Raw genomic sequence first — 17,751 nt, 5'->3', positions numbered from 1 at the left:
TAGCGAAATGCAGGAAGATCTGCAGCGGATAGGCACTTGGTGCAGGGAGTGGCAACTGACCCTTAACATAGACAAATGTAATGTATTGCGAACACATAGAAGGAAGGATCCTTTATTGTATGATTATATGATAGCGGAACAAACACTGGTAGCAGTTACTTCTGTAAAATATCTGGGAGTATGCGTGCGGAACGATTTGAAGTGAAATGATCATATAAATTAATTGTTGGTAAGGCGGGTACCAGGTTGAGATTCATTGGGAGAGTCCTTAGAAAATGTAGTCCATCAACAAAGGTGGTGGCTTACAAAGCACTCGTTCGACCTATACTTGAGTATTGCTCACCAGTGTGGGATCCGTACCAGATCGGGTTGACGGAAGAGATAGAGAAGATTCAATGAAGAGTGGCACGTTTCGTCACAGGGTTATTTGGTAACCGTGATAGCGTTACGGAGATGTTTAACAAACTCTGCAAGAGAGGCGCTCTGCATAGCGGTGTAGCTTGCTCGCCAGGTTTCGAGACGGTGCGTTTCTGGACGAGGTATCGAATATATTGCTTCTCCCTACTTATACCTCCCGAGGAGATCACGAATGTAAAATTAGAGACATTAGAGCGCGCACTAAGGCTTTCAGACAGTCGTTCTTCCCGCGAACCATACGCGACTGAAACAGGAAAGAGAGGTAATGACAATGGCACGTTAAGTGCCCTCCGCCAGACAACGTTGGGTGGCTTGCGGAGTATAAATGTAGATGTAGATGTAGAAAGGTGCACGTATCGATTTTTTTCTCAACAATTGTTTATCGGCAAAACCTAACCTGCAACACGCTTACAAGCTTTTCACATTGTTTGTGATCATCCTGTACATCCAGGGTATTTCAAAATTATGCCGACAAAATGAGGAACAAAATGAGGATAAGAACCCGTATCTGGAAACATCATCAAATGACGTTACAGAGTGTTGAAGTTATAGACGACTGCATCTCTATATGTATGTATAGACAGGATGATTCAGTGATTGTGTTACAAGCTTTCAAGGATGACGGTGAAGATAAATTCATCAATCTGAGGTAAGGGTCTCTGTACTGGAAACGAAAGAGTCGAAAATTATAAACGAAAATCGTTATGGTACCTTTGACAGTGGAATACATTAAGCGGTACTGTTGCTGGTGCGATTACTGAGTGGGCAACGTTCAAAGGTGGTAGTGTGGACAAAAAATAAAAATAAATCGAAAGAATGTCCAGTAAACATGGGCTCTAAAATGCACATCTGAGGAGCTGTCAGCACTCGTTCATTTTCTCTATGGTGAAACACATCTCTGTACAGACAACAAGTGCACTTAACTGTTCAGATATGCATCTTAGAGCACATCTTCATTAGATGTTTTTCTTCTTGTAGAAAATGCATATTTGAACCATCAACTGTTTGTATTTTACACCCAAACATCTACCTATTTCGGTCTTGAACCATCTTCCCGGATGAAGGGTTAAAATGGTTTAAGCCATCATATTGCATTAGTAATTACACTTAAAATGTGCAGTGCATATCACGAATGTAAATATTTGACACAGGATTTCTAAAGCAAACATATGAATACTAAATGTACACAGAGTAGTAGTGAAGAGAAGATCAGAATTATAAGTTTTTCCAGTGGAATACATGAACCGGTATTGTCGTTGATAAAGTTGTCGGGTAGGCAACCTTCAGAGGTGATAGTGTGGACAGCTTGAGACACTTACTGTCCTGATCTTCTCTTCAGTACTGCTCTATATACATTTAGTGTTCATATGTTTGCCTTTAAAGTCCTGTGTCATATATTTACATTCATGCAATGCACTACAAATTTTAAGTAATGACTAATGAAGTATGGTGGCTTAAATCATTTAACCCTTCATCTGTGAAGGTGGTCCAAGACCGAAACCGGTAGATGTTTGAGTGTAAAACAAAAACAGCCGATGGTTGAAACATGCATTTTATATTACTTACCGGCTGTTGACAGCCTTCCAAACTAACGCGCTGCTTCCCGAACGGGAAGGCGTACCGGGCCTCGCCACGAATTCGCCCGGCGGATTAGTGTCGGGGTCCGGTGTGCCGGCAAGTCTGTGGATGGTTTTTACGCGGTTTTCCATCTGCCTCTGTACTGGTTCCCCTTATTCCGCTTCAGTTACACTAACACGGCGATTGCTCCGCAAACTCTCTCTCCACGTACGCGTACACAATAATTACTCTACTACGCAAACATTTGAGGGTACACTCGTCTGGTACGAGATGTTCCCGGGAGGGTCCACTGGGGGCCGAAGAGCACAATAACCCTGGGTTCGGCGTGTGGCGGCGGTAGGTTGGGTGGATTGCTGTGGCCTGTTGTGGGGTTGTGAACCACTGAGGGCTACGATGGGACAAATCTGTAGTTTTTAGGTCCCGGTTCAATACACATGCAATACACACACAACCATCCAAAAATATTATTTTTTCTTATTTTCGCCTGCACCAGAGGGATGGCAACAACAGTACCAGTACACGTATTCCACCGTCAGAGGTATCAGATCGATTTTCGCTTATAACTTTTCACTCGTTGATCTTCGGACCAGGATCCCATGACGCCAAACACGGATGCGACGATCATGATGCTGTAAACAGATTCTGGATTCATCCGAAAAACTGTTTTGCCATTCGTGCACCCAGATTCGAAGTTCAGTACACCATCGCAGCCTCTCCTGTCTGTGGTTCAGAGTCAAGGGTAACCGGAACCATGGTCTCCGAGCTGATAGTCCACGCTTCTGCAAACGTCGTCGAACTGTTCGTGCAGATGGTTGTTGTCTTGCAAACGTCCCCATCTGTTGACTCAGGGATCGAGACATGGCTGCACGATCCGTTACAGCCATGCGGATAAGATGCCTGTAATCTCGACTGCTAGTGATACGAGGCCGTTGGGAACCAGCACGGCGTTCCGTATTAACCTCCTGAGCCCACCTATTCCATATTCTGCTAACAGTCATTGGATCTCGACCAACGCGAGCAGCAATGTCGCGATACGATAAACCGCAAACGCGATAGGCTACAACCCGACTTTTATCAAAGTCGGTAACGTGATGGTACGCATTTCTTCTCCTTACATGAGGCATCACATCAACGTTTCACCAGGCAAAACCCGTCAACTACTGTTTGTGTATGGGAAATCGGTTAGAAACTATCCTCATGTCGTCACGCTCTGAAAAGCGAATCATTTGCAAATCACAGTATCTTCTTCCTGTTGGTTAAATTTCGCGTCTTTAGCACGTCATCTTTCAGGTGTAGCAATTTTAATGGCGAGCAGTGTAATATTGTTTACAATTGTTTTTTTCTTGGTCTGACAATGTTCATGAATAAAGATCTTAGGATATTCTACTTCTTCAACATAGCATTGTGAATGTCACTGATACACTCGTTGCACATAAAGCTGTCAGATTTATTGCATTCCCTCTTAACTTTCTTAGCAGCATTCTTTCTTTCTTCTGTTCTTCGCAGGCGTCTATAACAGCCCCAACATCATCTTAGACTGCTCTGTTTTGGTCCCTATACTGTCACAAGGCGATGGATGTTATCTTCGTGGAACGGTTGTAGTGTTGCTCGTGGTTGTGCATCTTTGGCATTCAATAACTGTAGAGTTAAGCGCCGCCTGCAAGGAATTATTTGTATGATAGCCTTTGATCTCATGTTTGCCAAGTTGTACAGCACTTGAACGTTTACAAACATGTTCCAAAAAGGATCTAAAAATGATCTTTCTGCACCATTTAACCGTACGTCGAAGTTATGAATCACCACGGCTACCAGTTGTAAAAATATTGAGTGCTACGAACATGAGAGTGTTCAGTGGAGCCACCACTTTTAAACCCATAGTTGAACTGCATAATCTGTGAGCCCCATGAGGCTCACGAGGCCTCTAAACACCTCTGTACTTGTGAGCAAGTTATGGCTCATTCGGCCCACAGTACAATGTATACGTGAACCAAATATGGCTCACGTGGCGACATAACCCATGTAACTGTGAGCCACCATTGGCTCACGTGGCAGTCAATGTATTAAAAACGTTAAGACAATACTGACTTGGACAGTCCTCTCTATTGGCGCACGTACAAGCACCCTGGATAATGTAACTCGTTCACTTGCTGGAATTGGCAGTAAACAAACAGAAACACAAGGAAAATTCACATCGTTCAGTCATTCAGTCGTCTTCGATTGAAGGTACGTGTCAGTGCAATTTACATGAATGGAGAGAAGGCCGAAATGCTGTTCATCTAAGGACAATATAAGTTAGCAGAATAATGTTTTCTTGTTGCTAATACGGGTACTTGTTTTCGTATCAAGATTCTCTGCCTGAGTAGCATTATAGCAAAGGCGCAGTAATTAAAAAGCAGTTTTTAACCAAGGAGTGCCTTCAGAGAACGAAAAATACGAGTGTCGTTTATAAGTAACACAGTCGTGTGTAACATGTACCTGTATTGTAAATACTGACATATATGAAGAAATAGGGAAAAAACACCCAACGAGCAGTGCATATTACTAAACATCAATTTCATAGGTATATGGCCCCTTGTTCTTGACAATTTCCTTTAAAGGCATTCCGTAATTTCGTAGCTTCGCTCAAATACAATGGTATGCAGAACCTAAATACGAAAGTAGCTCAGAAGGAAGTGCTATAGTGTAGAAATATGCAATGAGGCGAACGGAAATGACACTTTTATTCCAAGACAATAACTGAAGTAACTCGCGATTTGTGATGTCCCCAGTACATTACAAAAGGTGGGAGGGGGCATGGTTCCTAATGGAGTGTGTGATCACTACAGACAGCAACGCATGATAAGCAACGTGTTCCCATATTGGCCACGAGATTGGCAAGGAGTTCTAGTGGTAGAGCGTTCCACTCCACCACCAGCGCGGTTGACAACTTCTGCACAATCTTGGGTGTATATGTTCGTATTGCAGTTCGTCTTCGTAACGCATCTCATATGTGTTAGATGCGATTTAAGGGGGGAAAACGGGGAAGCCAGGCCATTCTCAGAATCCCTTCTCATTCCAAGAGCTTCCCCACCTGCACAAAAGAGAAGCCAGGGTTGAAAGCACCCTTGGAAAGATGCTTATGTGGAAGGAAGAACGTGTCACAATAACACTGGTTGGTGAGTGTACCGTGTTAAAAAAATCTGGAGGTCAGTCGGCCTGTGCAACGTTATGCTTCCCACACCACAGCACGTGGGCTACCAAAACGAACATATTCGAGAACTTTCCTGGGTGTATTCCGTATTTCCACCTTTCGCCTTATGACAGTCCTGAATGACCACTCAAACTGAATGAGCTCTCATCCAAGAAAAGCAGGCGTCCTAACTCGTTGTTTGTGCTGTTCAAAAATGCTCTGAGCACTATGGGACTTAACATCTGAGGTCATCAGTGCCCTAGAACTTAGAACTACTTTAATCTAACTAACCTAAGGACAGCACACGCATCCATGCCCGAGGCAGGATTCGAATCTGCGACTGTAGCGATTTGTGCGGTTTCCGTGTTCTTGGCACCATCGCAACCGGTACTGCCGATCTGCGGTTGTCAACGGGTAATAACGTACTGGTCATCGATCACAGATACCACCTCTTATCCCGTCACCATGGCAATGTGGAGCACGAAACTGGGTGCCTAGCATTCTTGATAAATGTGGTTGCAATTGCACTCGTTGTTTGACGTGGGCCTTTCTTGGCTGTTGCACCGTGTAGCGGTCATCTGCTACTGTAGTTGACCGTGGTCAACAACCTCCTCTCCTTTGAACACCAGAGCCTGTGGTTCGCAACGCTTCCCATGCTCATGGAACAATACTGAGAGCAAAACCAAACAGCTACGCTACCCTAGTCACACTTCCTCTTCCTTACAGTTTCCCGATGATTCCACCCTGTGCTAAGTCATCCAAATATAGTCTCCGGGCTATGTTGTAGTGAAGATCACCACCTCAATACACCGTAAGTGCTCTTTTATTGACAAACGCTGCCTTTTCCCATTCTTTCAACTGTCTCAAGTTGCGTGGAGAGCTACATTATTCACGCTCACTTGAAGCCATATGTCGTCCGGCTTTTAATGAACGTCTGGGACAACTCTGGCAACATGTGCCCGCATTTTCATTCATTTCCTCAGAAATGTTAATGTGCTATGTTGCTGTGTCTCGTCCTTGAATTTTGCAGAGCAGAGTGTAGTTATTTTGATAGCAGACCTCGATGCGTCCATGATACGCTAGCGGTCTCAACAGTTACGTTTTAACTTTTCCCCGCACACGCTCGAAGACGTAACTTCACGCTTCTGAAACTACTTTAGAATAACGTTAAATCGGGATTTTCGTTGGTAAAACATAAAGTTCAAAATTTCGAACAATTCAAAATGTAATTAGTTTTGATGCTAAGATGTGGCAGTACATTCAGTGTATCTAAATACTCAGTTTTTATATTCACGACACGCCAGTTTTCCCTGCGGTGTCACTGGGAAGATCATTTCTAAATCTATCTGACCTTTACTCTCGTAATCATTTAACTCTCTGCTTCGTCATAGTACAATGTAAGGTATATTTTCATTGTATACTGCACTTACATTGCACATGTGTCAATTTCAAGCTTTTTCGTGATAAAATTCCCAATATACCGTTGTGTAAGTATTTAAATATTCATGGTATGACTCTGTGCAACGTTTGGTTGTATTTAGAGTGTCACTCTCAGATTCCTCTAAAAATGGCTTCAATATAACAGTTGAGACCGCACGTGGTGTAAAGTAAAGAAAATAACTCGTTATCTTCTGGAAGTGTCATTATTCAACTATGTACAAGTTTCCTGAGATCACATGGGCGACATGCGTTTGGAACAAATTTTCGAGTTAAGGACGAGCTGAACGGTGAACGTCAGATTAATGAGAACCTGATGGAAACTAAAGGAAGGGTAACTATTAATTAATAAGAAGATTACATGAAATTGTTATTGTCAAGTATATCTTTTAAAACACTCTTTCAGTATGAAGCACTATCCTTTAATATACCCAAACAATTCTAACTGCCACTGCCCAACTGAATTACGGAAAACTCTACTTTTGAGCATAATAGACAACACTGAAAAAGATTTTTTTTTAATTATACTGATAAAGATATCTAACTCTATTTTAAGTAAACGTACTGTTGCCGTTTCGTAAATACATGGTTTTAAATTCGTTGTAATCTTTTTGTGACTGAGACACATTCAATTTGTGTTGACTGTGATGGGACACACTATTTATTTTATTGGATCACAAACATACTGAAAAATGTTTTTGGTCACTACCTCGAGGAAGGGAACTGAACATCCTTGGCCTTCATTTATTAATGTGAGAGCATCAGCCATACAGTGGGACTGAACATGAAATGAATGGTAGGTCAGTTCACGAACGATGTCGGCCGCCGCCTGCCTCAGGAATACCTCGGTTTATCCATAGGACACGGTTGTGCTAAAAACAATTTGCTGTTTCAGTCAAATGGAAAGAGACAAACATATTCTTTGTTAATTATTTCTACACAAGAAACAATTTAGCGGTCTCCAGTGGCTTACGCTACAAGAAAGGTATTGTGCACCACAGTGACCACATCTGCTTCTAGATGATTACTGTGCAATCCACAATTAAGTGCCAAACATAAGGTTCATCGAACTACCTTTAAGCTACTTCTCTACTGGTCAATTCTCTAACAGCGCGCTTAATCTCAAATTTTTCCTTTCGAGCTCCGATTTCCTTATTTTATTATAATGATAATTTATGCTATGTAGGCCGGCGCCAACAAAGTATTTTCACACTGTGAGGAGAAAGTTGTTTATTGAAATTTCCTGCTGCAGCGAAAAACGCCTTTGTTTTAATGATTGCCACCCCAGTTCGTGTATCATATCCGTGGCACTGTCTCCCCCATTTCACGATAATACCAAACTAGCTGCCCTTTCTTTAACTTTCTCGATGTCCTCCGTCAATCCTATCTGGTGCGGGTCCCATAATGCACATCAGTACACCACAAGACGGCGGACAAACGTAGTGTAAGCAGTATCTTTAGCAGACCTGATACATTTTTCAATTTTTCTGACAGTAAATCTCAGTCTTTGGTTTGCTTTCCACACAACATTATCTATGTGCTTGTTACAATTTTACTGTTAAAATTCCGAAAACGTACGTTGCTAGAGGAGTCACCCAGTATAATGCTCCCACCCAGAAACATCTCGCGAAAAGACCACGAAGGTAAATTCAGAGAGAGATTCGAGCTCTGACGAACACTTGCTAACAGCCTTCTTCCCGCGGGTCATTCGCGACTAGAAACAGGAAAGGGGCAAGTAAGAATCATATACAATGTACGCTCCGCCACTCACCGAGAGGTGCGTGAGAAGTATAGTCGTAGATATTTCTAATCTGTATACCGTCAGCTATGACAGAAATATCTTTATTCAAAATTGTTAATGGAATCACGGATTTCATATGTGATTAATTCTAACCCATTATGGCACAAAATTTCTTTTCCTTTCCTGAAAACTTCTACAGTCTTATAGGTGTTATTAGATTTTTTTATGCTGGTAGCGAATATGGGCTTGAGGCTGAAAGCATTTCAAGAACACGCCATCTTTAAAAAAAATAGCTTCAAGGTCTATTACTCGTCAAGACTCTCTACTATATTCTCGGATGAAATTCTGAAGCTGATATTATTTCATGCAGTTGACAGGCCATTTAGTTCGTCTTTAAATATTTATCTGAAATGAATTTCAACCGAATAGCATCGACCAAATGTTTTAGAGAGAAGACGCTTGTACGGTAGGTTTCGGACAGAAGGTATAAGGAAATTAGAGTACGCTTAGAACGCTTGTGGTATTTTTTCCGTTTATGCACTGTTTATTTCAAGCTTGCTAGCTGGCAACGACCTACATTCGCTCGGAACACAACAGGAAAACCAGTCACAGATATCCTTGCGTACCTTGACACAAATTTAGTTCATTGCCCAGTTATTTTCCGTTCTCGAGTCTGGTTTCCAAGAACATCAAGTTCGTGGCTCCTTAAAACGTCGACCTGTTCCGTTAGCTGATAGGGTGAAGTTGCTGTTCTCGGATTTTCCTGCTCTTAGTGTGTTCGAAATTATGAAGTTTGCATGCCTGACGAGCTTATTTACCTTATGTAGCAAAGTATTATGTATACCTGAGTCTAAGAATTTATCCGGCAGCAGACTCGAAAACGCACCGCGGATGTAGTGCACTGATGTCCATGAGAGGTCGATTCCCTTACCTCGTCGGCTATTCAAAGTAAGTTCTTCAAACGCTCAGCTATATTAGAAAATAGTACTTTCTTTTTTCCCAAAGTGTTTTTAAGGAAAGCAAATGCCGTAAACAAACATTATATTCGTCCTTCGTTTGAAAAAGAGAAGGTATTCTTTAAATTTATTTATTTCCTTTTAATTTATTTTTTATATATTTAGCAAGTTAACAAGAATTCAGCTTCAAGCAGAAGAGATGAAATTCCTTCGAGACAAAACAGAGATCGTGATTAGGAAGGCCGGACCTGAAACAGCGTTTCGGAAAAATTTAGTGCGAAGCCCCTCGAGCAGGCTACCCAAGAGCGACAGCTGCAGAGGTTGAGACATGTCAAGCGAATTTAGAAAAAACAGTTGTCAAGGTCAGTGAAGAAGGTAAGGGTTGATGGCAAGAGTTCACGAAAGCGACGATTAAAGGCATGAAAAGGAAACAGAAGAGGCAGTGGTGCAGGAAAGGCCAAGAAAGGCGGTTTCCGCGCCTGTAGATAGGGCGAGGTGGAGGTCCCTTCTACGGTGTGAGCCAACGACGACAGGACTAAGCAGACGTGAGTCCACGCATCGATTCTGGTGGAAGTCACAGTCTACTGGTGGCCCAGGGCGATTTTCAAATATATGTAACTCCATCCTGTCTGGAGTGCGAAACTTCGGAGGGTCGATTTCCAATAATAAAATACCAAGAGCCGTTATTTTGGTTTTATTTGTTAGGCAACCAGTTTCGACATTACATTATGCCATCTTCAGGCCTATACAGGCTACAAAAGAGCAATAAGTACATAATAGAAAGCCAGAGAGTATTGTCTAAATAAAGCAAGTGTTACATATTAATTTATGTAAGTAAAAGAAAACAGTCTTAATTAAAATATACATGGTGCAACGTAATGTGTACTATTAGATATTAACCAGTTATTCATGCATACTGCGGAAACATCAGTAATCTAATGGGGGTAATCGTAAAACAGAAGTGTCAAAGTAATGCAACCTTCAGTCCTGTATTGGTTATGCGTGGTAAGACTCTACCGGCTTTTGTCAAGAAGTTAAAGAGATGGCCCAAGGGACCGACTCATCATATGTGAAGTGGGATAACAGGATCATATATCAGGTACAGTAAAGGGGTCCACTATGGGTAATATCCTGTGCAGTAAGCACACAAAAAGGAATGACAAATTAAGAGCTATTGAAACACCATAGCTGTACTCAATGGTTGTTAGACAATACTCTATAAGGAGGAACCAAAGGAACTGCCTCGGGCATGGATGTGTGTGATGTTAGGTTAGTTAGGTTTAAGTAGTTCTAAGTTCTAGGGGACTTATGACCACAGCAGTTGAGTCCCATAGTGCTCAGAGCCATTTGAACCATTTTTGAACCAAAGGAACACTCTATGAGGATGATTGTAAAATGTAAAAAAAAAAAAAAAGAAAAGAAATGCAAGCCTGTAAATAAGGTTACTGCCATTCGTTTCACCCGTTTCTGCCATCTTTTGGCAACAGTCGACCTGATTCATATTTTCCTTAGTGAAAGATAATTCCCTCCCTATTCTGGCCTACTTAACTTACTCAGACACTCGAACACGTCAGTTTTGTCGTTGCTCGAAATAAAGTACGAGGGGCTTTCAACAAGTAAAAGCAACACAGTCTTTTCTCAGCCAATTTCGGTTGAAAAAATATGGAATTTCTTGTGGAACATCGTGGAATATTCCCTCTTCAGCTCCTACAGTTTCATGAAGTTCCTATTGGTAACGGCGGTATTCGTGGCTTCCAAAATGGCGTCTGCAACGGAGGCCCGTTTGAAGTGAGAGATATCATTGAGTTTCTTATGGTAGAAAACCAGAGCATAACAGGTATTCGTAGGCGCTTGCTGAATGTCTACGGAAACCTGGCAGTGACCGAAAGCACAGTGAGTCGTTGGGCAAGTCGTCTGTCATCATCGCAACAGCTTCGAGCAAACTTGTCCGATCCCCCGCTGTTGTCGCGCCGCACAAAACTGTCACTCCCGTGATGTTGGAACGTGTGGACAGTCATTCTAGGTGACAATAAATAAATAAATAAAATAAAAAAATAAAAAAAGACAGGCCATGAAGGCCCAACAGTACCGACAGATGTCACTGGGTGCGGATATGGAGGGGTATGAGTTCCGCACACCACTCTCCCGGCCGTATGTCAGTTTCCAAAACCGGAGCCGCTACTTCTCAATCAAGTAGCTCCTCAGTTTGCCTCACGAGGGCTGAGTGCATCTCGCTTGGCAACAGCGCTCAGCAGACCGGACGGTCAAACATCCCAGCGCTTAACTTCGATGATCTGACGGGAACCGCTAGAGGTAATCGACAGATCACAATCAAACACATCCACTGCTCAGTTGGACGTCTCTGTTGGTAATGCTGACACGCTCGTCCACTGGTTGCGGTGCTGAAAGGCACAGCACGTATCTCGCACCTTCCGGCTTCCATCTGTTTGGGCCAATGAAGGATGCTCTCCGCCAGAATTAGTACGTGCATGATGGGGAAGTAATCGATGCAGAAGACGTTGGCTCCGATGCCAACCAGTAGAATGGTACCATGCGAGGATACAGACCATCCCAATAAGGTAACATGAAGCTGTCGCACTGAATGGATACGGCGCTGAAAACTTGGGTTTTGTAGCCAAAAAAGTAGCGAACAATATAGTACAGCTAAATCCTGAATAAAAACAACCTGCTTTCAGAAAAAAAAAGACTTGAAGCCATACTTATTGAACGTTCATTGTACACCTCCTTGCCCTCATGCTAGGTTTTTGTATTTTCAACAATGCAGCACGGTCAACAATCGTGATAATCTAAAAAATAAGAAACTACCGGCCTCGATTGTGGTACTGAAACCAACCTTTATCTCGGTTTCAGCCGAAGTAATTGTGCCTTCTTCAGAAGATATATATATATAAGAGGGCATGGTCTAGAAATAACAGAATTCCTGAATTGGCGTAGTCACGTTTTAAAAATGCGGTACATAAGTGCTAAGTCAACACCAAGACTTGACTTAAGTTCTGGAGTGCGTCTCGCTCCATGGACGACGTGCTGTGGGCCTCGGGAGCTCACGTGAAACTATGTAGGACTACTTACTACTGATTTCAAACAACTCCCAAAATTTTATCGACATCCCTTTTACGGCGTTATGAAGGAAGAGAATGTAGATAAATGAATTGGGAGATACGATACTGCGTGAAGAGTTTGACAGAGCACTGGAAGACCTGAGCCGAAACAAGGCCCCGGTAGTAGATGACATCCATTAGAACTACTGACGGCCTCGGGAGAACCAGTCCTGACAAAACTCTACTATCTGGTGAGCAAGATGTATGAGACAGGCGAAGTACCCTCAGACTTCAAGAAGAATATAATAATTCCAATCCCAAAGAAAGCAGGTGTTGACAGATGTGAAAATTACCGAACTATCAGTTTAATAAGTCACAGCTGCAAAATACTAACGCGAATTCTTTACAGACGATTGGAAAAACTGGTAGAAGCAGACCTCTGGAAAGATCAGTTTGGATTCCGTAGAAATATTGGAACATGTGAGGCAATACTGACCTTACGACTTATCTTAGAAGAAAGATTAAGGAAAGGCAAACCTACGTTTCTGGCATTTGTAGACTTAAAGAAAGCTTTTGACAATGTTGACTGGAATACTCTCTTTCAAATTCTAAAGGTGGCAGGGGTAAAATACAGGGAGAAAAAGGCTATCTACAATTTGTACAGAAACCGGATGGCAGTTATAAGAATCGAGGGGCATGAAAGGGAAGCAGCGGTTATGAATGGAGTGAGACAGTGTTGTAGCCTCTCCCCGATGTTATTCAACCTGTATATTGAACAAGCAGGATAGGAAACAAAAGAAAAATTCTGATTAGGTATTAAAATCCACGGAGAAGAAATAAAAACTTTGAGGTTCGCCGATGACATTGTAATTCTGTCAGAGACAGCAAAGAACTTGGAAGACTAATTGAACGGCAGCGACAGTGTCTTAAAAAGAGGATGTAAGATGAACATAAAAAAAGCAAAACAAGGATAATGGAATGTAGTCGAATTAATTCGGCTGATGCTGAGGGAATTAGATTAGGAAATGAGACAAAGTAGTAAAGGAGTTTTGTTATTTGGGTAGCAAAATAACTGATGATGGTTTAAGTTGAGAAGATACAAAATGTAGACTGGCAATGGCAAGGAAAGCGTTTCTGAATAAGAAAAATTTGTTAACTTCGAGTATAGATTTAAATATCAGGACGTCATTTCTGAAAGTATTTGTATGGAGAGTAGCTATGTATGGAAGTGAAACATGGACGATAAATAGTTTGGCCAAAAAGAGAGTATAAGCTTACGAAATCTGGTGCTACGGAAGAAAGCTGAAGATTAGATGGGTAGATCACATAACTAATGAGGAGGGACTGATTAGAATTAGGGAGGAGTTTGTGGCACAACTTCACAAGAAGGGACCAGTTGGTAGGACATGTTCTGAGGCATCAAGGGATCACGAATTTAGCATTGGAGGGCAGCGTGGAAGGTAAAAATCGTAGAGGGAGACCATGAGTAGAATACACTAAGCAGATTCAGAAGGATGTAGGTTGCAGTAAGTACTGGGAGATGAAGAAGCTTGCACAGGATAGGGTAGCATGGAGAGCTGCTTCAAACCAGTCTCTGGACTGAAGACCACAACGGCAACAACAACATGCAATTTTGGGACTGCTGTGAGAGCTACACCGGTCGTCGAGGACCAGTAAACAAAATGTAACACGGCCATTGTGTCAGGAAATTTCTCTTGAAGTAATGGATTATTCATCCCAGAGCAGAGAAGGAAGCGAAATATTTGTGGTACGTCCATGTGTTGCCACCTTCGACAACGCTACAGACGTTTGCCTGGGAAGCCCTTACACATACTACATACAGTCTCGATCTCTCCCGAAGCGATTCCCGTTTATTTGGAGACATGAAGAGAGACATTCGTGGCTGTCAATTAGCTGCGGACGTGAAGATGCACGCATGTGATGCAATCATAATCCTGTAGGCAACCACAATTATTTTTTCGTGAAGGAACAATACACGCAAACCCAAACATGAGTCTCCATCAATCAAAACGAGAGTATGGTGGCGTGCAGTCACCTGGCGACAACATGTGGGTATAGCACAATTAACAGGTCTAGAAATGAACAGTTTTACATCGTTACAAATGTGTGACAATGCAGCAAAGACATCTTAACATCACTCATCACGTAGAGGACGTGTGTGCTGAGAGGCATTGACTACTACATACGAAGGCAGATAAAACACGAAACGTTCTAGTTGCTAATCTTCCAGACCCGACCGGCTACCAGTGGAACAGCTGGAAGAGGATGTTTTCTCCCAATGTAGCGGGGAATATTACAAAATAATCAGAAAACAAACACAAAAGGATGCCCTAGGGCATTTTATTGATACCAAAACGGAAAAATAAGGGACAGATAGAGTTATTGACACACCAGAACAAGAAATAAAAAAAGATAAAAAACCTGTTAACAAGTCACACTGTTAAAATAACATTCAGAAAATGACTCTAACAAAGGCAGACCGTACATAAAGCCCGTACGTTGTACACATGGTGGCAGCACACACCTCACAGACACACAGAGAAACAACCACAAAGAAAACACTCAATTGCCAAATAACTTAGAGATAAGCGAACAGTATTCCAAAAACAATAATACTGGAAGTCCGCCGGCCACAGTGGCCGAGTGGTTCTAGGGGCTTAAATCCGGAATCGCGCGACTGCTACGACCGCAAGTTTGAATCCTACCTCTGACATGGATGTGTGTGGTGTCCTTAGGTTAGTTACAGGGTGTTTCAAAAATGACCGGTATATCTGAAACGGCAATAAAAACTAAACGAGCAGCGATAGAAATACACCGTTTGTTGCAATATGCTTGGGACAACAGTACATTTTCAGGAAGACAAACTTTCGAAATTACAGTAGTTACAATTTTCAACAACAGATGGCGCTGCAAGTGATGTGAATGATATAGAAGACAACGCAGTCTGTGGGTCCGCCATTCTGTACGTCGTCTTTCTGCTGTAAGCGTGTGCTGTTCACAACGTGCAAGTGTGCTGTGGACACATGGTTTATTCCTTAGAACAGAGGATTTTTCTGGTGTTGGAATTTCACCGCCTAGAACACAGTGTTGTTGCAACAAGACGAAGTTTTCAATGGAGGTTTAATGTAACCAAAGGACTGAAAAGCAATACAATAAAGGATCTGTTTGAAAAATTTCTACGTACTGGGAACGTGACGGATGAACTTGCTGGAAAGGTAGGGCGACCGCGTACGGCAACCACAGAGGGCAACGCGCAGCTAGTGCAGCAGGTGATCCAACAGCGGCCTCGGGTTTCCGTTCGCCGTGTTGCAGCTGCGGTCCAAATGACGCCAACGTCCACGTATCGTCTCATGCGCCAGAGTTTACACCTCTATCCATACAAAATTCAAACGCGGCAACCCCTCAGCGCCGCTACCATTGCTGCACGAGAGACATTCGCTAACGATATAGTGCACAGGATTGATGACGGCGATATGCATGTGCGCAGCATTTGGTTCACTGACGAAGCTTATTTTTACCTGGACAGCTTCGTCAATAAACAGAACTGGCGCATATGGGGAACCGAAAATCCCATGTTGCAGTCCCATCGTCCCTGCATCCTCAAAAAGTATTGGTCTGGGCCGCCATTTCTTCCAAAGGAATCATTGGCCCATTTTTCAGATCCGAAACGATTACTGCATCACGCTATCTGGACATTCTTCGTGAATTTGTGGCGGTACAAACTGCCTTAGACGACACTGCGAACACCTCGTGGTTTATGCAAGATGGTGCCCGGCCACATCGCACGGCCAACGTCTTTAATTTCCTGAATGAATATTTCGATGATTGTGTGATTGCTTTGGGCTATCCTAAACATACAGGAGGCGGCGTGGATTGGCCTCCCTATTCGCCAGAAATGAACCCCTGTGAATTCTTTCTGTGGGGACACTTGAAAGACCAGGTGTACCGCCAGAATCCAGAAACAATTGAACAGCTGAAGCAGTACATCTCATCTGCATGTGAAGCCATTCCGCCAGACACGTTGTCAAAGGTTTCGGGTAATTTCATTCAGAGACTACGCCATATTATTGCTACGCATGGTGGATATGTGGAAAATATCGTACTATAGAGTTTCCCAGACCGCAGCGCCATCTGTTGTTGACAACTGTAACTACTGTAATTTCGAAAGTTTGTCTGCCTGAAAATGTACTGTTGTCCCAAGCATATTGCAACAAATGGTGTATTTCTATCGCTGCTCGTTTAGTTTGTATTGCCTTTTCAAATATACCGGTCATTTTTGAAACACCCTGTAGGTTTATGTAGTTAAAAGTTCTAGGGGCCTGATGACCTCAGATGATAAGTCACTAGTGCTCAGAGCCATTTGAACCATTTGAACTGAAACTCCAATATTAAATACAACAATCTAACTAATAATACAGTTAAAAATGCTTCATTCACACATAGTTCCCACAGTACAAAAATAACAGAAGAATACAAATGTCAGAATGCTTCGCAGGACACACATAGAAACCCCAAACAACGCAATAATAACGTAACTGATTGTGATAACCATGAGAGTTCAAGGTTAAACCTAACCTAGGACATCACACACATTCCTGCCCGAGGCAGGATTCGAACCCGCGACCGTAGCGGTCGCGCGGTTCTGGACTGTAGCGCCTAGAACCGCTCGGTCACGAAGGCCGGCCCCTGTTGACAGTAAGTTAAGCTACCAGCGGTTGCAAAATAGAATGGAGGCCACAGGGCCGTAGACCTGCTGAAAAGAGTAAACGTAGCGGCGTACATGGCAAAATTACGGACAGAAGGGGCCCACTGGCCCAACGCACGTGTTATGAGTACATGATTTAGAGCGGGGCGTTAGCAAAACAGAGTTGCATAGCTGCTTAAAAATAGGTGCCAGTTTAGTAACAAGAGATTCAAGTGTGACACTTCTCCTGGACGGTGGAGTGTCACGCACGACTGGCTACACGCTGCAGCAGATGGGGCACCAGCGTTCCAGCCCACGGTAGATCGCTGGTTCGACCCTCTGAGGCCAATGCGGGGTCTGCAGCCAGCCAGTCGTGGACCATGACACAGAGCGCTACTGCGGGCAGTCTTGTTGGGTGCCAACACACGCCGGAGGCATCCCGAGGCGAGGGCTGCAGATTAGGATGCTGGATCATGGGGGCTTGTTGTCGCCGCAATCTTAGTCACGCCGGCGATGAAGCACAACATGGGTCGCCTTGCAGCTCCTAGCGGGTGGCGCCGATGTGGCAGGGGCGAAAAGTGCAGTCGACTGACGGCGCATCCTGACATCGTCACAACTCTGCGGCCGTACAAGGCCGACACACAGCAGTGTGTTACATGGGTCGCTAAAGCAACCATTCCGTGTCAAGC

Source organism: Schistocerca gregaria, chromosome 8 (assembly GCF_023897955.1).
Source record: "Schistocerca gregaria isolate iqSchGreg1 chromosome 8, iqSchGreg1.2, whole genome shotgun sequence".
Taxonomy (NCBI): Eukaryota; Metazoa; Arthropoda; class Insecta; order Orthoptera; family Acrididae; genus Schistocerca; species Schistocerca gregaria.
The sequence above is the reverse complement of the archived record's forward strand: the minus strand, read 5'-3'. Positions refer to the sequence as shown.